Source organism: Siniperca chuatsi, linkage group LG3 (genome assembly GCF_020085105.1).
Source record: "Siniperca chuatsi isolate FFG_IHB_CAS linkage group LG3, ASM2008510v1, whole genome shotgun sequence".
In the NCBI taxonomy this organism is placed as follows: domain Eukaryota; kingdom Metazoa; phylum Chordata; class Actinopteri; order Centrarchiformes; family Sinipercidae; genus Siniperca; species Siniperca chuatsi.
Genome location: NC_058044.1, coordinates 17,227,537 through 17,249,705, shown reverse-complemented (window position 1 = coordinate 17,249,705; position 22,169 = coordinate 17,227,537). Strand labels below are relative to the sequence as shown.

Sequence of the window (22,169 nt, the reverse complement as noted above, 5' to 3'; positions counted from 1 at the left end):
GGGTCAGGATTGTCTGTTTGTGTGCTGACAAAGAGACAGGACATCAGCAAAGGAGGAAGAAAAGGGGAGACAGGCTTTAACACCAATTTTCAGTCTTTGAGCACATGATCGAACCACACACACACATATCTGCACACAGACTTATCTGGGTGTGCTGACCTAGAACACCAAACACAATCAGTGGTGCAGCAGATTCCCATCAGTGCAATGTAAATGAGATGGAGGAGCAAAAACGTGCTATTGTTGCAGAAACTCAGTGGGTACAAAAAAACACAACCTCAGGCTGGACACACACGCACACACACACACACACACACACACACACACACACACACACACACACAGACACACAGACAGATGCAAGCCCTCACACACACCAGAGACAGATGTGTTAATGCCCACACATACAAAATGGGGTTGTTTGTGCGCACACACATACACTCAAAAGATAATAACTCACACATAAGAGATAAGGGGTTTGCTATCGAGATAACTTCACTGGCTAAAATAGAATCTAGAGCTGAATTTGATGGGCCCATGACAAAGCATCACACTGCGCACACACACACACACACACACGTGCACAATGCACGTGCACTGAGCTGCTACAATAAATACCTCTTATGTTGCAAATTGCGTTGTATATGATATTGCTTTTGTTTTGTTGCCCTCTCACTGTCAACACATATCTACTATCAGCTCTTGATTAAATATTAAAGTGATCCACTGATAAATATGTATGGATATATGGGTTCAATATTCAATGCGTGTGTATGCATGGATGCTTTCTGTATGTGAAAACATGCGACTGTCCACACACATGTTCACTCGGGCTCACACACTCCTTCTAGACAAACACTACTACTGCGCATAATGTCAACCAACTAATTTATCAGTTTTCAATGTTTTTTAAGTAATGCATGGACTCTGCCTTTCCTCAGCACTCTTTATCTATAGTCACTAACCCAACTCAACACATCCGTGCTCTCTAAGCCTGCATCAAGACACAACTTTGGGCAAGTGACAAGTTTAAACTGCGTCTCCACTTTATTGGAGATATCGTCTGCAACAGGGTTAGCAAGTAGGCTTAATAAAATACCCCAGGCTGTTACGCTGTAGCAGGGGAATTTTTTTTTATCAATTTAGAGTACATGCGTTTTCATAGAAAATGCCCTGCTCACTTATGGTTTTAATCCTGTGATCCGGAGATAATAAGTCCTATGCTCTACATATCACAGTGCCAGCAATATGTGGGCTTTGAATGCTTTAATGTTTAAAAATAGGATAAGTGGTAACTGATAAAAAAAATATAAAATATGTCCACCATTTCTTTGTTTTTCAACCTACTGGCATGAAAGTTTAGATGGAGAATGGGGGGAAACTAGAATTCATTGTGCATCTTTAAACTGCCATAGTGTGCCTGAACCAATATCTAACTTCAGCAAGTCATGATCAGTGATGTGGAGTATAGAAAATCCTGCTGAGTAGCCACAATGAAATAATCTCAAAGATGCTCCCTTAGACATACAATATAGTGAAGATTGAATCAAAATGATGCTCAACAAAAATATTTGAAGGGAACATTTTGACCTATAGATGTTAGTGAAAATAAATATCAGCTTTCCCATTTTAAACCATTCAAAAATGATTGGCTGGGTCACCTGGTGGACATTTTACTAGGTCCTGTACAATAAGGGCTTGTGTATTTGCCAAACAGACAAAAACTTTGTTGGAACAGTGGACTGATGAGGCACTAGAGAAATTGTATCTAATGTATATCTTGGACTGACCAACCTGTCATACAGCTGATATTTTGACTCATCATAACAGGAAAAACACAAGTACAACCAATTACATTAATGATGGCTCCATTCTATTTAGGTGTGCCAGTGTGCCAGTACGCACAATGTTAGAGCCCTGAAGCTAGAACACCTACTGTAAATGGAAAGCAACCATCATTAATTTTATTACTTAGAGTCAAAAATGTCAGCCATGAGTTAGGTGCATTTCTTTACAAACTGGCCAATTGGCTGTCATAATCATTACAGAAAGAAAGAAATACTTTAGGTTTATTCAGTCAGTGCAAAAATATGGCTATTACAATGCTATTTCATCAATAAAACAGATTTCATTATTATTTAAAGAGAAGAGAGCACCTTCAATATACCAAATCTCATTAAAAGTGTCTAAGTCTTTCATTTTAGAGTGATACATGTACTCAAGCATTATGCAAGCTTTCACTAAGTAGAGAAAAGTAGAGAATCATTTTTATGACCACTTTCTATTTTTTGCTTCCTATGATTCCTTATGATAAATGGTTAGTTTCGACTATGCAAAAAGGAATTAAACAACCTTTTTTCTTTTCTGTTTTGCCATACGAAAAACAAAAAATGAAAACTTGTTCACTAAAAAAATTCTCCAAGAGATTTTAGCACTTCACACAATAACTTAATTAAAGGGAACAATCTATGACAGTACAAGAAACAATGAAAAATTGTTTCCCTTTATGTATAAAAAGGACGTGTCAGAGACTTGTGGGGTTTGAGACAAATATAAAACAATTCACTGCAATACTCATGCAATATATGCCACTGCAAATCTCCAACATTCTTATATTCTTTATATAATGCTCCAAGTAGGTTTACTTCAGGTTTAACCTTCAAATGTTCTCTCCAAGGAGTATCTATCCTTTCTGTAAGTTTTTCTTTGTTTAAAACTTTGACACACGAGGAAAAAAAAGAAAGAAAGAAAGAAAGGAAGAAAGTCTACAAGAACAATTAATGATTAATCGATCAGTAGATCGTCAGAAAATTAATCAGCAACAATTTTGATAATTGATGTATCATTTAAGAATTTTTTTGAGCAAGAATGCCAAACAATAACCGATTGTAGCCTCTCAAATGTGTACTGTATATTCGCTCTTATTCTTATTTTCTATGATAGTAAAATTAATGCTTTCGGGTCAGCTTGGGCTTAGGTAAAATATGATGAGCCTTTTTTACTCTTTTGTGATATTTTATAGACCAAACAATTAATTGAAGAAAATAAAAGAAAATGAAGAAAATAATCAGCAGACTAACCAATAATGAAAATAATCTTTATTTGCATCCCCAAAGAAAATTATGGTGTCAGCACACCCCTACTTGACCCCCTGTATATGGAATATCAGGCTGCTAAATTCTACTGTGTGAAAAGTAAAGCGGGCTAACAAGTGGAGAATAACAATATGTTAAGCAAAAAAATGTTTGAAAACACAGACAGACTCAGCACACGGCTTCTTGTTTCATCACCTTGAAAGTTCAACTCATGACTTATGAGAGGGGTGTAAAGCAGCGGCCCATTAAAGCCATGACATTTCAATAATTGCCTCTAATCTCAGCATCATAGAGAGCCACAGTTCCAACCACTTGCACACACACGCCTTAATCATTGATGCTTAATGATTAATGCCCCACCCATACACTTGACCCCACCCCCATACACACATGCTTCAAAGACAGATGACTTAACAAACATCCTTTCTCTTAGTGTATATGGAAAATAGTGCTGTGTAAACACACACACACACACATAGATGTATCACACACACACACACAAACACACCACATCATTATCCCTTCCTTCTTTTAGGCACTGACTTGAAGTTTGCTAGTTCATTTGTTTTCTACCCAGACATGTGAGGCTGCAGTGAGCTGCGAACCATTAATGGCTTGGCTGGTATTAGAGATGGCACCTTCCCTAGTCGCACCTGGACAATTACAACCATAATTTCATAGAGGGAGACACTAATGCAGCTAACAAGGACAGCGCAGTCCAAGGGATGACTGTAAGGATAGAGGCTGCTGTATAAAAGCTACATCCTTATCTATAATCAAATATCTGGATTACACTACAAGGATAAACACGGATAACAACATTTTTTATGTCCCAATACGCTCCACAGCTAACCTTCCTTTTATGATTTCTTTGCTATGCAGGTGTTAAAAAGGCACTTATTGAGTGTTTTTGACTCCTGTTGTAAACATGTTGATTTTGAACTGACAATGGCAATCTTCCTCTGGCTTAGCTAGCTTAGAAAAAAGGTAATTCTGTGCTTTTGGAACCGTGAATTGATCAATTTACCAGAGCCAGAGCTGAAATGTTTTTTTTTTTTAAATTATCCACATATAACTGTAAAAATCTCCATTTCTAGAACTGATTTGCACAAACACAATACAGATGAGCTCAGCTGGGCTGAATTATATGTTATAGGTTCAGAATGATAAGCAGCATTACAAAGAAAGACTCAGGGAACATGCTGTGATATGCACTTTAATCATGCACAGGAGACGCTGCATTCTACAAACGGCAGGAGTGTGTGTGTGCATGTGTGTGTGTTTGTGTGCAGAGTCAGAAAGAGCAAAAATGAGGGAGTGACAGGGTGAAAAAAAGAACACGAGAGCGAGCAGCCTAGCAGTCCTGAAGATGCTTTTATTGAACACTAAGGAGGGAGTATAGAATGATGAACATCTAGTCTGCTCTTTTCACATTGAGGAAATTGCATTTGGGAATATTGAGCTGGTATGATGAAGTACACAACCTCTCCTCCACACACGCACGTAAATGCACACATTTTTATGGTAGCACGTATTAGCAATACAGAAAAGATCATATTTACAGAGTCAAAGCTGCATGCACGCATCACATGCACACACAGGATCTCATTTAGCTTGTGTGCATGGGTTGGATGAGCACCCCTACTATTGAAAGAACGGAAATGAGAATCGCTGCAAACGGGGGGGGGGGAGCAAGAGAAGAGGAAGTGGCAGAGAAAGAGAGAGAGAATATAAGAGGGAGGAATAAATCAGTGAATGATAAAGGGAAAGAATGAAAAAGCAGAGAGAGTGCGTAGATGAGAGGGAGACATCCTCCACTTGCACTATGGCTGTTATTTTAAAGGCTGTTGCTGATGCTGATCCCAGCGTGAAAGAACAAATCAGGATTATTTTCCAGAAAACCCCCCAACAATTATTCCAATCAGTTTGGAGAAGCTGGAAGTCAACAGGTTCCATACAAATGGCAAGCAGACAGACCATTAACCAGGGCTGCTGACTCCATCAAAATGAGCGACGAATGACAAGCTAAGCAGCTATCACATTAGTGAAGAACAGCAAGGCTGCATTGTGTGGGGCTGTGGAGGCAGGTGCATAAACTCTGAGAATGTAAAATGAGAAGCACTGAGTGGTAATTTGTACAAAATAAGTACATTATATTGAGGTTATACCTGTGTACAATGTTGAACAGCAGTGAATATTCATATTCTATGTGCACACACACACACACACAGACAGAAATGCATACAGTACAGTTGAATAGCTTATTTATGTTTACATAAATGCAACAATGTCAGGGATATAAACTACAAAGAGAGCTGTCAGTTACAAGCTGTACAATACGCGCTTGACTAGCAATTACTTCTATACTCAAAGGCAGACAGCAAACTAAAATACAATCGTCACACATATCCAGATACTCATGCTCGCACACACTCATGCGAACACACACGGGTCACGGAGAAGTGGCTGTCACTGTGATTGGTTCCTGCTGCCGAGGGCGAACCCACAATAGCCAATTATCTGTCATTATACACCACAGCAGCTCTCGCGGCCTGGATGCCTCTGTATGTGTCTCTCAGTGTGTGTGTATATATGTGTGTGTGTGTGTCATAGTGGGAGAAATTGGCAAATTGCTAGTTACATATTTCAGCATTCTGAAAGAAGAGAGGAGAAATGTAGAAGAGTTGGAGGAGGAGGAGGGTGAGGGGAGAGTTTGAGGAGGCCAGGCAGAAATATGCAGAGTGAATATAAAGGGAAATGGAGGAGAGATTGATGATTATACTTGACAGCTGTAGAGAAGATGGGATCACGGGGAGCCACAGACCTCCAGTGAGCTGCGTGCTGATGACAGATGTCTGGTGACCAAGACATGCCTGATGCAGCAGGGCCGTAGCGTAGATGGTCACAGATTGAGGCGCTCAGTCAGTACATGACTAGTGCTCCATCATGTATGAGCAGTGTGTGACCGAGCTGTGACCAGATTTTGAAGCATTATATGACAACGTCTAGCATGACAGTATCATTTTGCGTTTTATCTCTAAGAACACACAGTAGGGCCCACATACTGCGACATCCGTTCCGATTCACAGCAGTGCACTGCTTTCAATGACCGGGCAATTTGTTCCAATTAACATAGTGGGTGGTGAAGAGGTGAACTGTTTCCTCTCATTTTCTCATAATGTGGGTATGCGTTTGTGTTCACCGCGTTCAGCTTTACGATATGGGTTACGGTTAGTTAGAAAGTCTTCCAGCCATTATGGATGCTAATCTGACCACAGTGATGGCAGAAAGCTCCTATAAACATTGGAGGTGGAAATGTAACTAACATTCAGTCAAAGCTGTAGAATTAATTTGTTTTTGCCAAGCAGAGTTTGAATATGAAGAGGGAGCAGTGATGGCATTCAATACAATTATTGATTGGAAATCCTTAACTTCCATTACCAATGCTGATATTCTACTGTTCTTCTCTTACTAGTTGTTTATTTTAAACTTGAGACATCAAACAAGAACGCCTTGATTTGACAGAACAGTTTAAACTTCACCTCAGTCACAATCCCTGCAATCTCAGAATGTCACATTTGATCAACTTTGCATTTCAAAGTTCGATAAGACTTTTTTAAACAACAGAAGTGACTAATCCACTCATTTTAAAATGTTTGTGCAGTGTTATTTAGTGAAATAATGTTTTGGTGTTGTCATTAAATCATTGAACTGCACCTGCCTCAGTGCTGTGTCCTACCACTGTTTTTCCTGCCTGGTTCCCCTGCTTGACAACCGTAACACAAGGCTGTCTAAAAGTAAAGTCCTCCACAAACTCACATGGCTCACCATTTAATAAAACTGGTGCTGGAGTTGTTTTATTAAGTTTTGGAGGTGATGATGAGACCTGTTTGCTTGGCAAAATGTCAAGGTTGTCTTTTCTTGTATGCTATGGTGGATTAGATTCCAGATATAAGACAAAAGTTTTAAACTCATAATTGTACACCTCAGTGGAGTTATCTCTGTAAGTCATTCAGTAGAAAATTGAAATTCATGACTATAAAATACTTGATGAGCCAGTCCTGAAATCTCTGTAGCTTTCTGTTCCTGCCATTTAGTTCAATAATTGATTGCTAAAGCGTTGTTGCTTTCCTATTGTATATATAACTGTCTCCTTATTTAAATTTGAATAGCACTCAATCATGATGCATGAACTTAAGTCATTATAACATCCACCTCCAGAATAAATCCATCTTACTGTACATTCTTAATACATATCCAGTGTGTGTGTGTGTTAAGTATAACACTGATCTGTCTCTGCCTGTTTTACAGCTATGCTTCCATAATCCCTATCCTAATCCACTGCCTCTATGTGTGTCTGTGTGTGTGTGTGTGTGTGTGTGTGTGTGTGTGTGTGTGTATGTTTGTGTGAGTTGTCTCTTTATGTCTGTGTATGTGCAGCATGGTATTTAAGCTTTTGGCTTTCAGAGGGCCTCTCTTTCCCACGCCTTCCACACTGTATGTAATATCATGGATAGCCCTCCAGTCATCCACTCCTCTCCATCGAACTACTCAACACAATGGCCTGGACAGAATCACTTTGCAGTCCGTTGTCAATATCTCCATTACCATTTCAGTCAACTCAATAAACACAGTGAAAATTGAATGGGTAATATTACTCTTAAATGAGCTGATGAAATGGGTGCAGTGAAGATAGGAGAGAGGGCAGAGAGTGGTTGAACAAATCAAAGTTATGTTCATCACAATCTTCCACTTTTTTTGTCATATACTTATTACAATATGGGGATGTTTTTTTATTTATCACCTTCAAGATTATTGACTACCTGTAAGTCTAGAATGAACTGCTAAAATTGGCATTATATGACAAAAAATGCATGCACATCCTCTTTTACATAAACACATTTTGTCTCAATTGTCTACATTTCCCTCTTACACCACACTATTTGTAATGCAGAATGCTTATCTTGTAATTAGTTTGGCTGTTTATCTATACATAGATTTCCCCAACCTGGTGGTCAGGATCCTACAAGGGGTTGCAAGATAAACACAAGGAGTCATGATTAAAAGGATAGGAAAACATTTTTTTCAGACTTTCCTCTAATCTTTTTTTTTCTTGTGACTTGCTCAATCATTTTACCTCTTCAGGCATCTAAAAATATTCAAATAAAGAAAAAGACAAACACAAACACTCTGGTTAAACTGGTCACAACTGGAAGACGTATGCAATTCATTACAAAGAGTCGCATGAAAACATCTGTTGATTTTAAGGGGTCATCAGCTAAGAAGGTTGGGAACCACTATTAGAGTCTGCTTTTTGGGCATTTTCATGCCTTTACTTGAAAGCAGACAGAGTGAGCGAGAAAAGAGGCATGCAACAGAGGGGCCCAGCTGGAATTGAACCAGGGACATCAGAATTACATGGTCAGTGGCTTAAACCCCTAGGCCACCATTGTGCCCCATTGAGTCTGTCCTTGGATGTGGTCATGCCAATAGAGCATATTCACTGTAACATTGAAGAGAAGAGAGACACCTAGAAAGGTATGTGACAAAAGAAAGAAAGATATCATGTAGAACTGACGGGTTCTCCTAAGTGTTTAAGAATGGTGCTTGATGATGAATAGAGAGAGGAGTAAGAGGTTGATGAGTGGGACCCTCAGCAATGATAATCCCATTAGTACTGTACTGCATGTTAAGCTTTCCACTAATGACTGATGTGTGTATATGTGTGCATGTGTGTCACATGTGTAAGCACGAACAGTGTGTGTGTGTGTGTGTGTGTGTGTGTGTGGCTGGGTCTCCTGCTCAGACCATCCTAATCATCAGATGTGACTCGTGAGGGTAATTACAGCATCTGAGACAGTGGGAACAAGGCTATGAATGACCCAGAAATCTACAGGCTAATGAAGCGATAAGACACACACACACACACACACACACACACACACACTCTTTCTCTCTATGTCTCGCTCTCACCTCACACAGAGAGACAGGGATAGAGTGGGAGAAAGAAAGAGACAGTCAAAAAGACTGAAAGGGGAACAATGTTTCCTTCAGACTGCATTAGAGAGAGTAGAGAGATTTGGGAGGAGCTGTCAAGAGAAGCTCTGTCAGGCAGCTTCAAGCTCAGCCCTCTTCCTAGTATGAACTAATCTGGCTGCTTTCTGTTCTCTGTCATATCTGGCCATAGCTCCAGAGCACTGTGGTCCGCTTCCACAGGCGCGGATTAAGCTCGGCTACCCGAGACTAAATTCTCTATTGAAGAATCATCTAGGTGTAATCCCTGTGTGAAGCCAGCCCCATATGGTACAGCACATTATATCTTTCACCATGACTATTATACAAAGCAGGCTGCACACTCTGGAGATACAGGAGACAAGCATGAGGATGGTTTGCTGTGTATTGGCAGCAGAGCCTCAGGGTTGCTTTAAATTGTTACGTAAAATTAGATTGGTTCGCTTAAGGTGGCCCCCCGGGAACACATCAAATAAGTCAGACTTCTGAGGTGATGTTTTTCACTTCAGTGATTAAAATATTCAAATTTTAATACACCCTGTCACATATTTCTTTAATAATCCTGTCTCCTAGTTTTTCATATTTACATTAACATTTAACATTTGCAAATTCTATGTGATTCTTTCCCCCCCTCTTCTATTGAATTCTCAGGAAAAAAGAAAATATATTTCAAAAGTATAGCCTACCCATACAACGTTAACTCACACACACAAAAACAACCTTTACCTTCTTTACCACTGCAAGAAAAGATGGCATTTTAGTTAGTTTAGTAGTTACTAATGGTTACAGGTGTAATATTGGAAGGTAGAAAACTAGAGATGCATGGATCTAAGATGCCTGATCGGTATCAGTGCCGATACTGACTGACTATTAAATGGATCAGGCATTGACCATGATGTGACTATCCACATTAAACACAGTTTATTCATTAATGTCATGATAAAATTCTGTTTTCATCATCAGTTACATTCACTCAGTCACAGTTGGCCCCCAAATTAGTTTTTAGTGCTGCAGCAATCCCTGGGCTTACATAAAAAAAATATTCAAAGGAGTTCCACACAGAGTGGTAGACAGATTTTAAGTTTGGGAAAAAGAGAGTACTGGTATTGGATCAGAACTCTGCATTGGCAAATATCCTGAGTTGAGGTATTGGAAAAAGGAGAGAAAAAGCTGAATCAGCGCATCCCTTCAGACAACTATACAAACAAGCCAAAAGAGTTCCCAACCTTGACTATACACAGTTTGGCTTGTGACCCCTTAAAACGAAGTCATGTCTGAGTTGTACGCAGTTCAGCCAAAGAGAGTTTTCTCGTCTCAGGTTGTTTCATTTAAAGTTTTAGAGGCCTGAGGATGTAAAACTGTCTGGTACTTCACAAAAGAAAAGCAAAAAGGTAAAGAAAAGGTAGAGACCCTCGAGTTTATCGTGCAACCCCTTGTGGGGGTTTTGACCCTCGGGCTGATAAGCACTTCCTTAGAACACAGACAATAATTAGCAACCTGAACGTGAGTCTTGTTCTTCAAGCCACACCGTTTTACAGTCCCTGTGCTCACCAGGACAGAGGGTATTTCCCTTGCTTGTACCAGTTTGCACAACAGCTCCACTGACGCTGCAATTTGCGTGATAAGTGACACGAAGTGCGACCCACTTATGGTGTTGGTCTGTGAGGCAGAGCAGGTTACCCTGAGCCCACGCTCAAGCCATCACAGGATCCCTGTCTCGGTTGCTCCTACGCAGACTGTGTTGTGTGTGTGTGTGTGTGTGTGTGTGTGTGTGTGTGTGTGCGTATACATGATTGACTGTGTGTTTGAGTGAGTTATCTTGATCAAATTCCCAATTACACAGACGAGTGTCTCTTCAATTCTGTGCTCTTTGTAGAAATACACAAACAAACAGACATAAGCGTCACACAAACACACCCACTCACGCACACAAAAACAGAAACAAACACACACATACACAGGCCGGAGGCACCAGGCACTTAATTTCCTATTCCACCCCCTCTCCTCATCCTCGGCACCCTCATATTCTACTCTGGCCTCCCCAACACTCAACCCACAGTCACTATAGCAACCTCACACAGAGCTACTGGCAGCCAGAGGGCTAATCATGTCGTTACAACATCTGTCAGAAAACAGAGACACACACACCCTCAAGCATTTATACAACTGCACATACCCCCAGCAGCACTTTGACCCAGGTGTCCATGCATCCTCACAAACAGATAGGAAGGCATGCATCTTTACACATGCATATGCTCATTAACACACACACACACCCCGCCACACACACACCCACACACACAAAGTCACTCATGCTTCAATAAGGTCAAGTTTAAGACAAGTTTCTTACCTTTGCTCATGGTTCATCCTGGAACATGAAGTTTAGTTTAGAAAGTGAGAGCTGAAATACAAGACAAGATTTTTCATGTGAGTTTGAACTGTCTGCACACTTGATCTATGAACAAAAAGCCATATTGATTGTCTTTTTTCAGTTTTTTCTTGGCCAAGCAGAATCATCTGCTTGAAAACCTGTCTTGGATGAGACAGAGAGATAAATGAAGGAAGGCCTACACAGGGATTTGCTGGTAAAATGGGCCAATCAAGTCTGCTACAGAAACATGCCTGCCGGGTATGTTGCTCTGCTGCCACCTGTAGACCAGACCTGGTACTCCATCTACACAAAGTCTTAGGACACTGACCTTAAAACATCCATCCAAATCCAACTTATTAAAAACTGGGAAAACGGGAACTAGGAAGTTGTGCAAGCTAAGTTGCTGCACTAGATTGTCATAGACCTGCAGTGTTCCACATGCTGTCTGATTCAAAATCAATCCCCTTGATAACATCTTACTTCCTTCAGTGTACAGTACATGCGACTCCCAGTGAAGCACTCTGCTCGCCTCAGCATACTCTGTGCATCATCTAACAATACTTTCAAAGAGTTTGATGAAATCTATTTTTGTTTTTTGAAGTTTGCTGAGGCTTGCTTCCAAAATGAGTCACACACAAACTCAACTCAAACTCCAGCCAGCCTCAGAAAAGGAAAGTGCCACTCAGAGCAACACACACAGCCTCTGCATCTTTTAACAAACCAAAGAGGGGTGAGCGAATGCTTTATATTTAGAATGGTGACGCTATGCGAACTTGAGCACTAACATGAGAGGAAAGCTCAGCGATGCGTTGGAGAGCTGCATATTCAATAATGTATCAGAGGCAGCGTTTTAAAAACAGCTGGGGATCGCCGCTCTGTCTTGTCCTGTCTGCCGGTCTGTCTCTTTGCATGTCTTTGCTCCAGTCTGTCCACTGCGACGGCAGCAGATTTGCCACTCCTGTGGGGAGCTGATGTTTGGTTAAACTTTCATCCTGTCGACAGTGTCTTCACTCGCTCTTTCGGTCCCTGAGGATGAGTCTTGTGCTTCCTTTGCTCTCTTTCTCAGAACAAAGATCCCACCCCTTTTTCTTTTTGTACTCCCTCCCTGTGTCTTTCTCAGTGGACATGGCACAGTCTTTTAACAACATAAGTCATACACAAATCTGGCTCAGAACAATTCTGCTTTAGACAGTAAGGGAAGGAAGTTTATGTGCGTGCATGTGTCTGTTTGAAGGTCATCATGATATTCAGTACTTACCTGTTTCAGTACACAGGTCCTCTGTGCTGCTTCATCCTTGAGGAATAGAAAGAGCAAGAAATCTCCCCAGAATTCTCCTGCAAAAGAGAAGGAGAGATACAGAGAGAAAGCAAAGGGAGTTGGGGAAGGGAAGAGGAAAAGTAGGAGAGGGATTAGGAACAGAGCCTTAGCCTTTCAGAACTCAATGCTCTTAAAGCCAATTCTGGCTTTCAACTATGTTCCCTGTGTTTGTGTCTTCTTGCACTTTCCTTTGCATTGGTGTATGTGTTTATGTCATAGTATACAATAATTGGAAGCTTTGATCTGAATACTATGACATAAACACAATTAACGTGCAATAATTGTTCCAAAAGCAAACAATGAGGTCAAATGAAGAGCCCCAGTTCAACTCCTATACTGGGGGCTTTTAAGGCTTCCATGCCAGCTACTTACAAGCCGTACGGGCTGTGAGGGGCTGAGGGGCTAAAAAGCCAGAGTGGGAAAAGCATACAGCACCTCAGTATGATAAGTACACACTCTGACAGATCAAAGGGGTTGCATTAGGACACATGTGTGAATACTAGCATAGAGGCGTGTGAAACGTAAGCAAAGAGAGACCGTATACACATACACCCGCACGCACACACATCCAGATGTTACACTTCCATGTTGTGCGACTGCAATGACCCTGTGCTGTTATCCCGAATTCTTCTGCCATCTATGGAGTGCAGCAGAGCGCACCGCGTTTTAGCAAAATAGAAATCAATTTGCTGGTGGAGTAAAATCAGGATGGGTCTCAAAGGATCAGGTGCAGTTGCACGGTTACTTTTGTTTTGAGATCCGTCCTCTGTTGAACTTTGAGGCCTTAGTCAAATAACCTTCTGCAGTGATGCTGTGATTCAGCCACTGCAGTACAGCAATTTTTAAAACTTTTTTTTATGCAAATATCCAATATGTGCAGTTTTAACATATTCTGATTCTTGTTGTAAGACGGCATTTATAGTATGATACACTTTGCCGCAGGCTGTGACAAGTTACTGATACATGACATTTTACAGCAAAAATAACAAGAATGAGATTACAGCATGTATACTGTTGACAATATTAAGATGGTTAAAGTGATTCTGTCATTGGCAACTGGAGCAAGATGCCATAACAAAGAGTCACCACTAGTCTGTGCTGTTACACCACTCCTGTGTTTGTGCTGCTGACCGACTTACTAAATAAGGGCAGAGACGATGATGGCAGCATACATTAACTGCAGGATCTGATGATGTAAAGATCATGACTGATTTAATTTGAAATGAAAAGTAGTACATATGTCATTCATGCATTCCTTGACCTCTAAACACCCGTTGTTTTCATGTCATAATGGCTACATCTGACATAACGTAATCAAATGCCAATCTGTGTCTTTGCCTGGCTCTGATGATCTGTCTCAGACATGAGACGCTTGCATATATGTGCACTGTGGCAAATGCATGTGCTCTATGTGTGAAAACTAGTTCACACTTTCACTTTATTTTCAGTTGATGACACATTCCTCCCTGGATTCCTCTGCACTTGCACCATGTTTCTTCTGTAACGATCTGACAATGGCTGGTGAAATCAGTTGGGTGGAGGATTTTTAGAAGCATCAGTTACCCTCTATTGCGGGCGCCAGTTTTCCTCTCCATGTTGTTTTCCTGTTGGTGTTTCAGTGCTCCCTGGTTGGAAACCACCTTGTTAGTGAGAATGTGCTTCACCTGTGCTGGCCCAGCAGAAGTAATTAAAGCCTTGGCAGCCTTGTGCGAGAGTGGAAGAGTTTGGAAACTAGATCATTTAGAAAGCTTGTGTTGGTGGAAGCAATTTCAGTTTACAGGTCTTGCACAATAAGCTAGGACAAGCTATGCTCATCCTGTTTTTGGTGGATATGGCATTACTGTAGTTTTCTCCCTGATTTTTTTGTGTGATAAAGTGGCGCCCTTGGTGAAAGTCTATCTGCAAACCCTTTTAGTTGCTTTGAATCTCTGTGAGGACTCCCATGGGAGCCCTTGGAATCCCTTTCATGTGTATGATGGCTGACGTGACTATTCAGTGAGAGTCAAAATGTTCATACAGTAGTAAGGGAACTCTAGTCGCTCCATCTGGACATCACCTTAAAGGCTTCTGCTTGTGGCGGAAATGATTCATGGGCAAAGCAGCATATTATTTAGGTCACTAAAGTGCTTTCACATACCCTTTTCATTCCAGGAACCAAACTATTTCTGCACTGACCTGCACTGCAATGGCCCAGATAATTTTTTGATGTCTATCCCTAACCAGGGCAGCCCAGTGGAACTTGGTTTACTTTGGTTTGGCTTCACTCAGCATGTGTGAAACACTCTTCTTAGGTTTCTGTCAACTGGACTCAACATCAAGGCAAGTGGGTAAGCAGGGCAGCAGAGTGGGCATCAGAGCCAGCATCAGATGGCCATCTCTTAAGCCCTATTTTAAATGTAGTGCCACAGTAGGGGCCATGCATAACACTGACATGATTACCTACAAACTTTATCTCTAGACACATCCCTCCTTAAAGCACACATCCCTTTTTACAGTGGCAGTTAAGTATGAAATATTTCAAGATCATATGCTCATCAGTTGTGTAATTTTCTAGAGAAAATATATTTCAGCAGAAAATTTAATTTTGTAAACATGTTTACTCTTTCAAGGTGGGTATGCAGTACTGATGAAAGTTTGCCCAGAATGTTAAGGAGGTTATTGCAGGTCAAGTTGGCAACGGGGACCCTCAGAGCGGCATGACAGTTTTGCGTAAACAACTTGAACTTGTTTACAACTGGTGTATGTCTGACGTTTAAGAGTTTACACAAAGGAATAAGCATCTAATCTGCCCCCGCAAGGATGATTAAGCATTTTGAGAGGATACATGATGCACAAGTTCCTGCATAACTCAACTGAGCCTTCAAAACTGACCTGCTGCTCTTGAACCTCTTGAGAAAGAAAAGGGCCTACAGTGGAATGAGGATTACTGAACAACAGTTATGGTCTCTGTGTACTCATCCGACAACCTGTACATGAGACAGCAAGATGGAGACAGAAGAGGCACACACAGGATAGAAATTCAAGTCGCACTTTAATCTTAAACTACAAAAAAATTAGCTCCTCTTATAACCTAAAGTAGGATAAGTACAGCTAAATCTGGCATTTTGAGTCGAGTCAGATTACAATGCTCCAGTGTGCCTTCATTTCTTGATTTAACATACCAAATGCAACTGAATTTCTTGGGAGTTAAACCAAGGAGTTGGTTTTAAATCTTATGCCTATTGGCATTCTCGAGCAGACTTTTATCCATGAACAATTGAGACTGAGAACAATGAGAGAAATATTCACAGTTAGAAAAACACGTATTCTTTGAATTCATGTTGACTTTACTGTAAGTTAAATTAGGGTTAGGTTAGGGTTAAGGGTGTAGGGTTACTGTATAGGACTTGAACTGAATAAAACGATACAGCACATTTCACAATATAGAATTTAAAGCAGCACTAGACAATAACAATGAAAAACATTTTGAGACTGTGTAATGTGAAAGGTGTCGCTTGTAGTGACAAACCCACAGAGAATTATCACCAAGCTGCAGTGCCCCTCAGCTCATTTTGGTTTCAACACCAGCAACTTTACTGTTTTGGTTCAGTCTCACCAAAAAACACATATCAACTAACTTTATCACCCTTGTGTGCAGCAGCAGCAGGCAGCTGTTTACAGCAAAAAAGCTCCGATAAACCCACTGTACACTATGTGCCCTGCACGAAATGGCAGAGAGACAAGGTGAGCAACTAGCTGGTGAACATAGCAAAGCATTAGCATAAAGACCAAAACAGAGCTAAATGGAGAGTGAATATTGGACTTACATTGGCTAGAAACACAACTCCAAATGAATGCTAATTTTGCTCTGTGTCTGCCGAATGTGTAAATAGGCAGTTGTTTGCCAACATGTTCAACCATATCTGAGTGTTCTGATTTCATGTCGATCATTCTTACTAGTTAGGATTATTTTACTTGGTGATTTTAACTTTCATGTCAACGACACTGCTGATTCAAAGGCTATGGAATTTTTAGATGTTCTGCCCTATCTTGGTCTTGTGCAACATGTAAAGAGGGCCACCTACAACCATGGGAAAACGTTAGATTTGGTTAACACAAGGGGTATCGAAATAGATATCTCTTTCACTGATGTTCCCATTTCTGACCATTTCTGTGTTGTTGTTTTTTTAATGCTACTATTTCTGCACTGTTGTTGTAAAGCAAATCCTTGATGACAATGCTAGGATTAGGTTTTTAGATATTATGAATACTTTTCCTCCACCCAATGCTTGCTCAGTTGATGATCTAGTGCATGATTTTAATAACAAATTGAGGTCTTCTTTTGTAACTGCTGCTCCTCCAGGAATTAAAGTAGCCCACAAATTACCTTGGAAAACTGCTATTTGTCAGCTAAAAATAAACTGTCACAGGGCTGAGAGACAGTGGTGGAAAAGTAAATTAAATATCTTTTTGACATCTTAAAAGTTTCACATGAGAATTTACAATAATGCTGTCAGAAAAGAAAGACAAGCCCATTTCTCAAAGATCATTACTGAAACCAATCACAACCCCAAAGTTCTCTTCTTCATGATCAGCACTCTTTTGAACCCATCTCCGGGCTTCAGTTTTAATGATCAATCCTCAGTTCTCAAATGTCAGGAATTTGCAGAATTTTATAAAAGAAAAAATCCAAACCATTAGATCCAGTATTAGAAATACAGATTCATCAACTCTTTGTGATCTACCAGTGTGTGAGCCACTATCTACTATGACAGCCTTACGACAACAGATGATGAAATTAGTGTCACCATCAACAAAATGAAGTCATCCATATGTGCACTAAACCCTGTTGCTACCAAACTGTTTAAATCCAACTTCCAGTGCATCTCTCATGAAACAACAAGAATAATCAACACATCTCTGCAATTAGGTACTTTCCCTTTTGCTTTTAAAACAGCTCTGGTATAACCATTCCTGAAACCTGATCTGGACATTAGTGACTGTGCCAACTACAGTCCGTTCTCAAATGTTCCTTTTATAAGTAAACTTCTTGAGAAGATTGTGTTTGACCAATTACAAGGTCATCTGAATACCAATAATATATTAGATAAATTCCAGTGCGGCTTTCGAACCAACCATAGCACTGAAACTGCTTTATTAAAGGTAGTAAATGACCTGAGAATTTCAACTGATTTAAACAAAGTGCCTGTCCTCTTTTTGTTAGATTTGAGTGCTGCATTTGATACGATTGATCATGGCATTTCAATCAATCGACTTGAGAAATGGGTGGGTCTCTCTGGCACAGTGCTTGACTCTTTTCGCTCATACCTGTCTGAAAGAATTTTTTCTGTTAGTTTAGGCGACTTTGTGTCACAGACATTTGACATTGAATATCGTGTTCCTCAAGGAAGCATTCTTGGTCATCTGAGGAACACTGCCAAAATTAGACAATTTTTAACGATGCTGAAATGCTGATAAATGCTTTTTTCCCCTCGCTGCTTAGATTATTGCAACTCTTTTTACTGGTCTCCCTAAAAAGTCTTTTAGAAAATTACAGATAATTCAGAACGCTACTGTCAGGTTTGTGACCAATACAAAAAGAAGAGATCATATAAACCCTCTGCTCGAATCACTGCACTGGCTATCTGTATCTTTTAGAATTGATTTTAAAGTCCTTTTACTTATCTACAAAGTCTTACATAATCTAGCACCCTCATATATCAGCGACTGCCTCTCATTTTATGTCCTAACAAGAACTCTCAGATCTTCCACTGCCTCTCTTTTAGAAGTTCCTAAAGTGTCCCACAAGAAATCTGTTGAGGCTGCTTTCTGTTTCTGTTTTTATGGCCCTAAACTGTGAAACATCCTCCCCTTGGAAACACAGAACAGCAAACTCCCTTGGTATTTTTTAAATGAAATTAAAGACCTATCTTTTTAACTTGTCTCTTAATTTGGGTTGACTTTGCTAGTATAATTTTTTATGTTTTATCAAACTGTTTGCTTTGTTTGTTTTTCTGTTGTGTTTGCTATTTATTATTGATATTTTTACCTACTGTTTATCATCATCATCATCAATTATAATATGATCTTGATTTGTTAAACACTTTAGGCTGCATATTTGCATGAAATGTGCTAATATACAAATAAAGTTATTATTAATTATTATTATCATCATCATCATCATCATTATTATTGCAACGGTGGAAGAGACTTTTAGTCGCTAGTAAGGGTCAAGTGCCGATAGCATCTTTTTGTTAGACCCTCCATTCCTGACAAACACCTACATCCTTCAAAGTCTACAACCCAGTTGTGTAGTCTCTCAGTGCAAGATGAGATAACCCTGACAACATCACTAGGGTTATTAGATTTGACAAAGTTTTAACCCCTCAGAAGACATTACACAATGGTGTTTAAGACTAAGTGGTACTCAAGACAAGAAGTAGACTGATAAAGAGAATAAAACTGTTGGAATGTCCCTTAAGTTTCAAAGTCTTTATGTAAAACACATTAACGATTGTATGGAAGTAATGATCTGTTCTATTCTGCCTCTTGAGATCCCAAACTACTTCAAACTGCTAGTACTACTCCACAACAGTACAGAGAAAAGTTCTGAAATTTAAGGAAGCTGCTCTCTTTATGCTTACTGGTAGGAAGAAAAGGTACAGCAGAGGGTGGCTGTAAGAAATCTACAACACTGCAAATTCCATGTAATGGCAGTGTAATGATACAGTTTACACAAAGGGCACAGACATCCCTGCTGTGAAACGGTGTCACGTCTTTGTGAAATAATCCTATATTTTCAAATTCTATTTAACACTACAATGATGAGAAAATCACGATGATGAGCAACAGATGCTATTGTGTGCTTGGGGTGGCCCTGCAGTCGTGGATATATGGTGACAATTCTGAATTATCATTTGGTAGGTGCAACAAATTACTCAGTGATGTCCTACTTTTAAAGACATATTAGATGTTACTGTGCTCAGGGCCAAGAGAATGAATGAGAAAGCGAAAGAAATGAAAGAAAAGTGTCTGCAACACAGAGGGGAAGGAAGAAAAATGAACGGGTGTTATAGGGTGAAGAAGAGAGAGGGAGATAAGGAGAATTATAGCAAATGACAAAGGGCAAATGACATATAAGAAGGAAGCAACTCTAAAAGCATAGAAACTCTGACAGAGTTTTGCCCTGTTCCATCTGCTCAGCTATCATCTTTGAAAGGCAAAATTACACAGTACATCTAATTCCCTTGCACAATTAACATCAAATTGTCTCAGTGCTAACATCCTAATTCTTTCACTGGCAAAGACAATGCGTACCACTTTTCCTACTAAGAACCTGCAAAGTACTGGATAAGAAACACCTGACAGGCGAGTGTTAATTTAGGCAGAATAGATAGAGAAAGGTGGCAGAATGTCAAAGAGGTGGCGGTGGGTGAGACCAGCACGACCTGACACCTGCTTATTTCTTGCTTTTGACGAGGTCACAAATGTTAGGCTGATATTGGAATCCCACGAGAGGATAATGGGAATGCTAGAGCAGAATTTGAATGGCCACAGAATGACTGCAGCGGGTTTCCTAATGAAGCCTCTCAGTCCCTCAGCCAAAGTGACCCATTTTCTCTTTCTCTCTCTTTTTCTTCCCCCTCTTGCTGATACAGCTGCCCCAAATTCTTCACAGGGAAGAAATTGCATAAATTTAATTAAAATGGCAAAAATTATGGGAATAGATTCTTATATCCCCTTTCTCCAAACCATTAGTCCTTGGGTTTGCTTGGACTCCAGTGGGTGAGGAGTCTGACGGGGTCAGTCTTCATTTTCGGGAGAAAATGTCACCGCAGAGATGGTAAATTACAATAACACAAATGAACTTTCACTTTAAAAGGACAAGACGGGATTGAAAATATGTTTTAACTGTGTATGTGTGTGTGTGTGTGTATTTATGTGTGTGGTATCAAGTCAATTTGGTTTTTTGGAATCCTCTCTGAGTTTTTAACTAAAATTATTTCCTGGTGGCTTTTCTGCAAAACTGTAAGACAGTTAGTTCTGCTCTTTTTCCCCCATTTCGCTTTAAATGCAGTTTGAAATTGTTTTTAAATGCTCACCAGACTTCTTTGATTTGATTGTTCTGACACAATGGCACTGTTTTAGAAAAATTAAAAGGATTTGGGAGGGTTTATGAAGTAAAAGTGTGGGGACTGATCCAAACTGCAAACCCTTGCAAGATAGCAGGGGATTTTGTTAAATATCTTGCAATTACAAAATTCCCTGGAGCAACTGATTATACAGCACTCAGACACCCACTATAAGTGTACAAGGTTGTTAGTTGAACAGAAGATGATCTGTTTCAATGCTTGAAACAGGCTGAGTTTTTCCAGAGGTGCTTGTGAATATAAGTCTGATCTTTGACTGACTGAGTGAGCTATCAACTCATGACTGGCTGACATCTGGTTCACGCAGTTGACACATGAGACTGTGCTCTTCTTGTTTGTTTTTCCATTAAACTTTCTTTTCTTCACCAGTGTTGAGCAGTAAGGCTGTATTCACAGCCAATCAGGCGTTGTGGCGATTAGAGCAGTGTTTATTCGTGCTTTAGAACGTAACCGCTGTGAAACAATCAGAGAATAGCATTTTATTTCTCTGATTCACCGGCTTTCTTGCTACCACCGCTCCCTCTATTTATTCACTCTCTAGCTCACGGCCACCACTGCTCTCTCTCTCTCTCTCAAACAAATGAACACAAACCAAAAGAAGCTTATTGGTATCGCTATTTTACAGCATAGACTGCAAGCCAGACATAGACGTCAAAGCTGGGTACGCGAAATAAACCATGCTAGGACACAACTAGGAGTGTATCATCATTTGGTCCATGAAGTCTTGTTTCAGTGATAGGCTATTTCAGGAGCAGTTCGACCGGTCTGATTGGTGGCTTACGTGATTGGCCACCGCATCGTGACGTCGGGTTGCGTTTCTATTGCAACTTTTCGCCACTGCGTTTTTATTCATCATCCCCTGCGGTCCCCACTGCTGCAGCCACAACCCCAATTCAAATGAATGGGAGGACTGGTGTTTTTGTCGCAATGCCTGATTTGGTGTGAACACATTACTTAGCACAAGTTACAGTAATGTGGTTAGTGTAACTTGTTAGGGACTGCAATTTGAAATTCAGTACAATACAGTTTCTAATCATAGTAATGTTGCATTACTTCGACAATTTGACGGTCAGCTTTTTTGCTGTCTTAGCAGGAGTTTGATGACTGGTTCAGCATGCATTCGCTTGGCACTGCAGCTGGAGGTGTGCAGAGGCAGTTATCTTCTACTAAAAGAGGAGAAATAAGACAGACTAATTTCACAGTGTGTTCTTAGCTTTCTTGCTAACATTAGCCACTGTTAAGCC

At 40.2% G+C, this 22,169-nt stretch overlaps 1 protein-coding gene across 22 annotated transcripts in view; it reads right to left on the bottom strand.

Moving 5' to 3' along the window:
• ptprdb (protein tyrosine phosphatase receptor type Db) overlaps window positions 1-22,169 on the bottom strand; it is a 169,554-nt gene that overhangs the window by 99,283 nt on the left and 48,102 nt on the right. For all 22 annotated transcript variants that reach the window (XM_044189821.1, XM_044189819.1, XM_044189828.1 and 19 more), the window contains exons 3-4: window positions 12,737-12,813; window positions 11,458-11,508 (exon numbers count right to left, since the gene is read on the bottom strand). The gene's annotated coding sequence lies outside the window, so the exon portion shown is untranslated. The remainder of the gene's footprint in view (window positions 1-11,457; window positions 11,509-12,736; window positions 12,814-22,169) is intronic.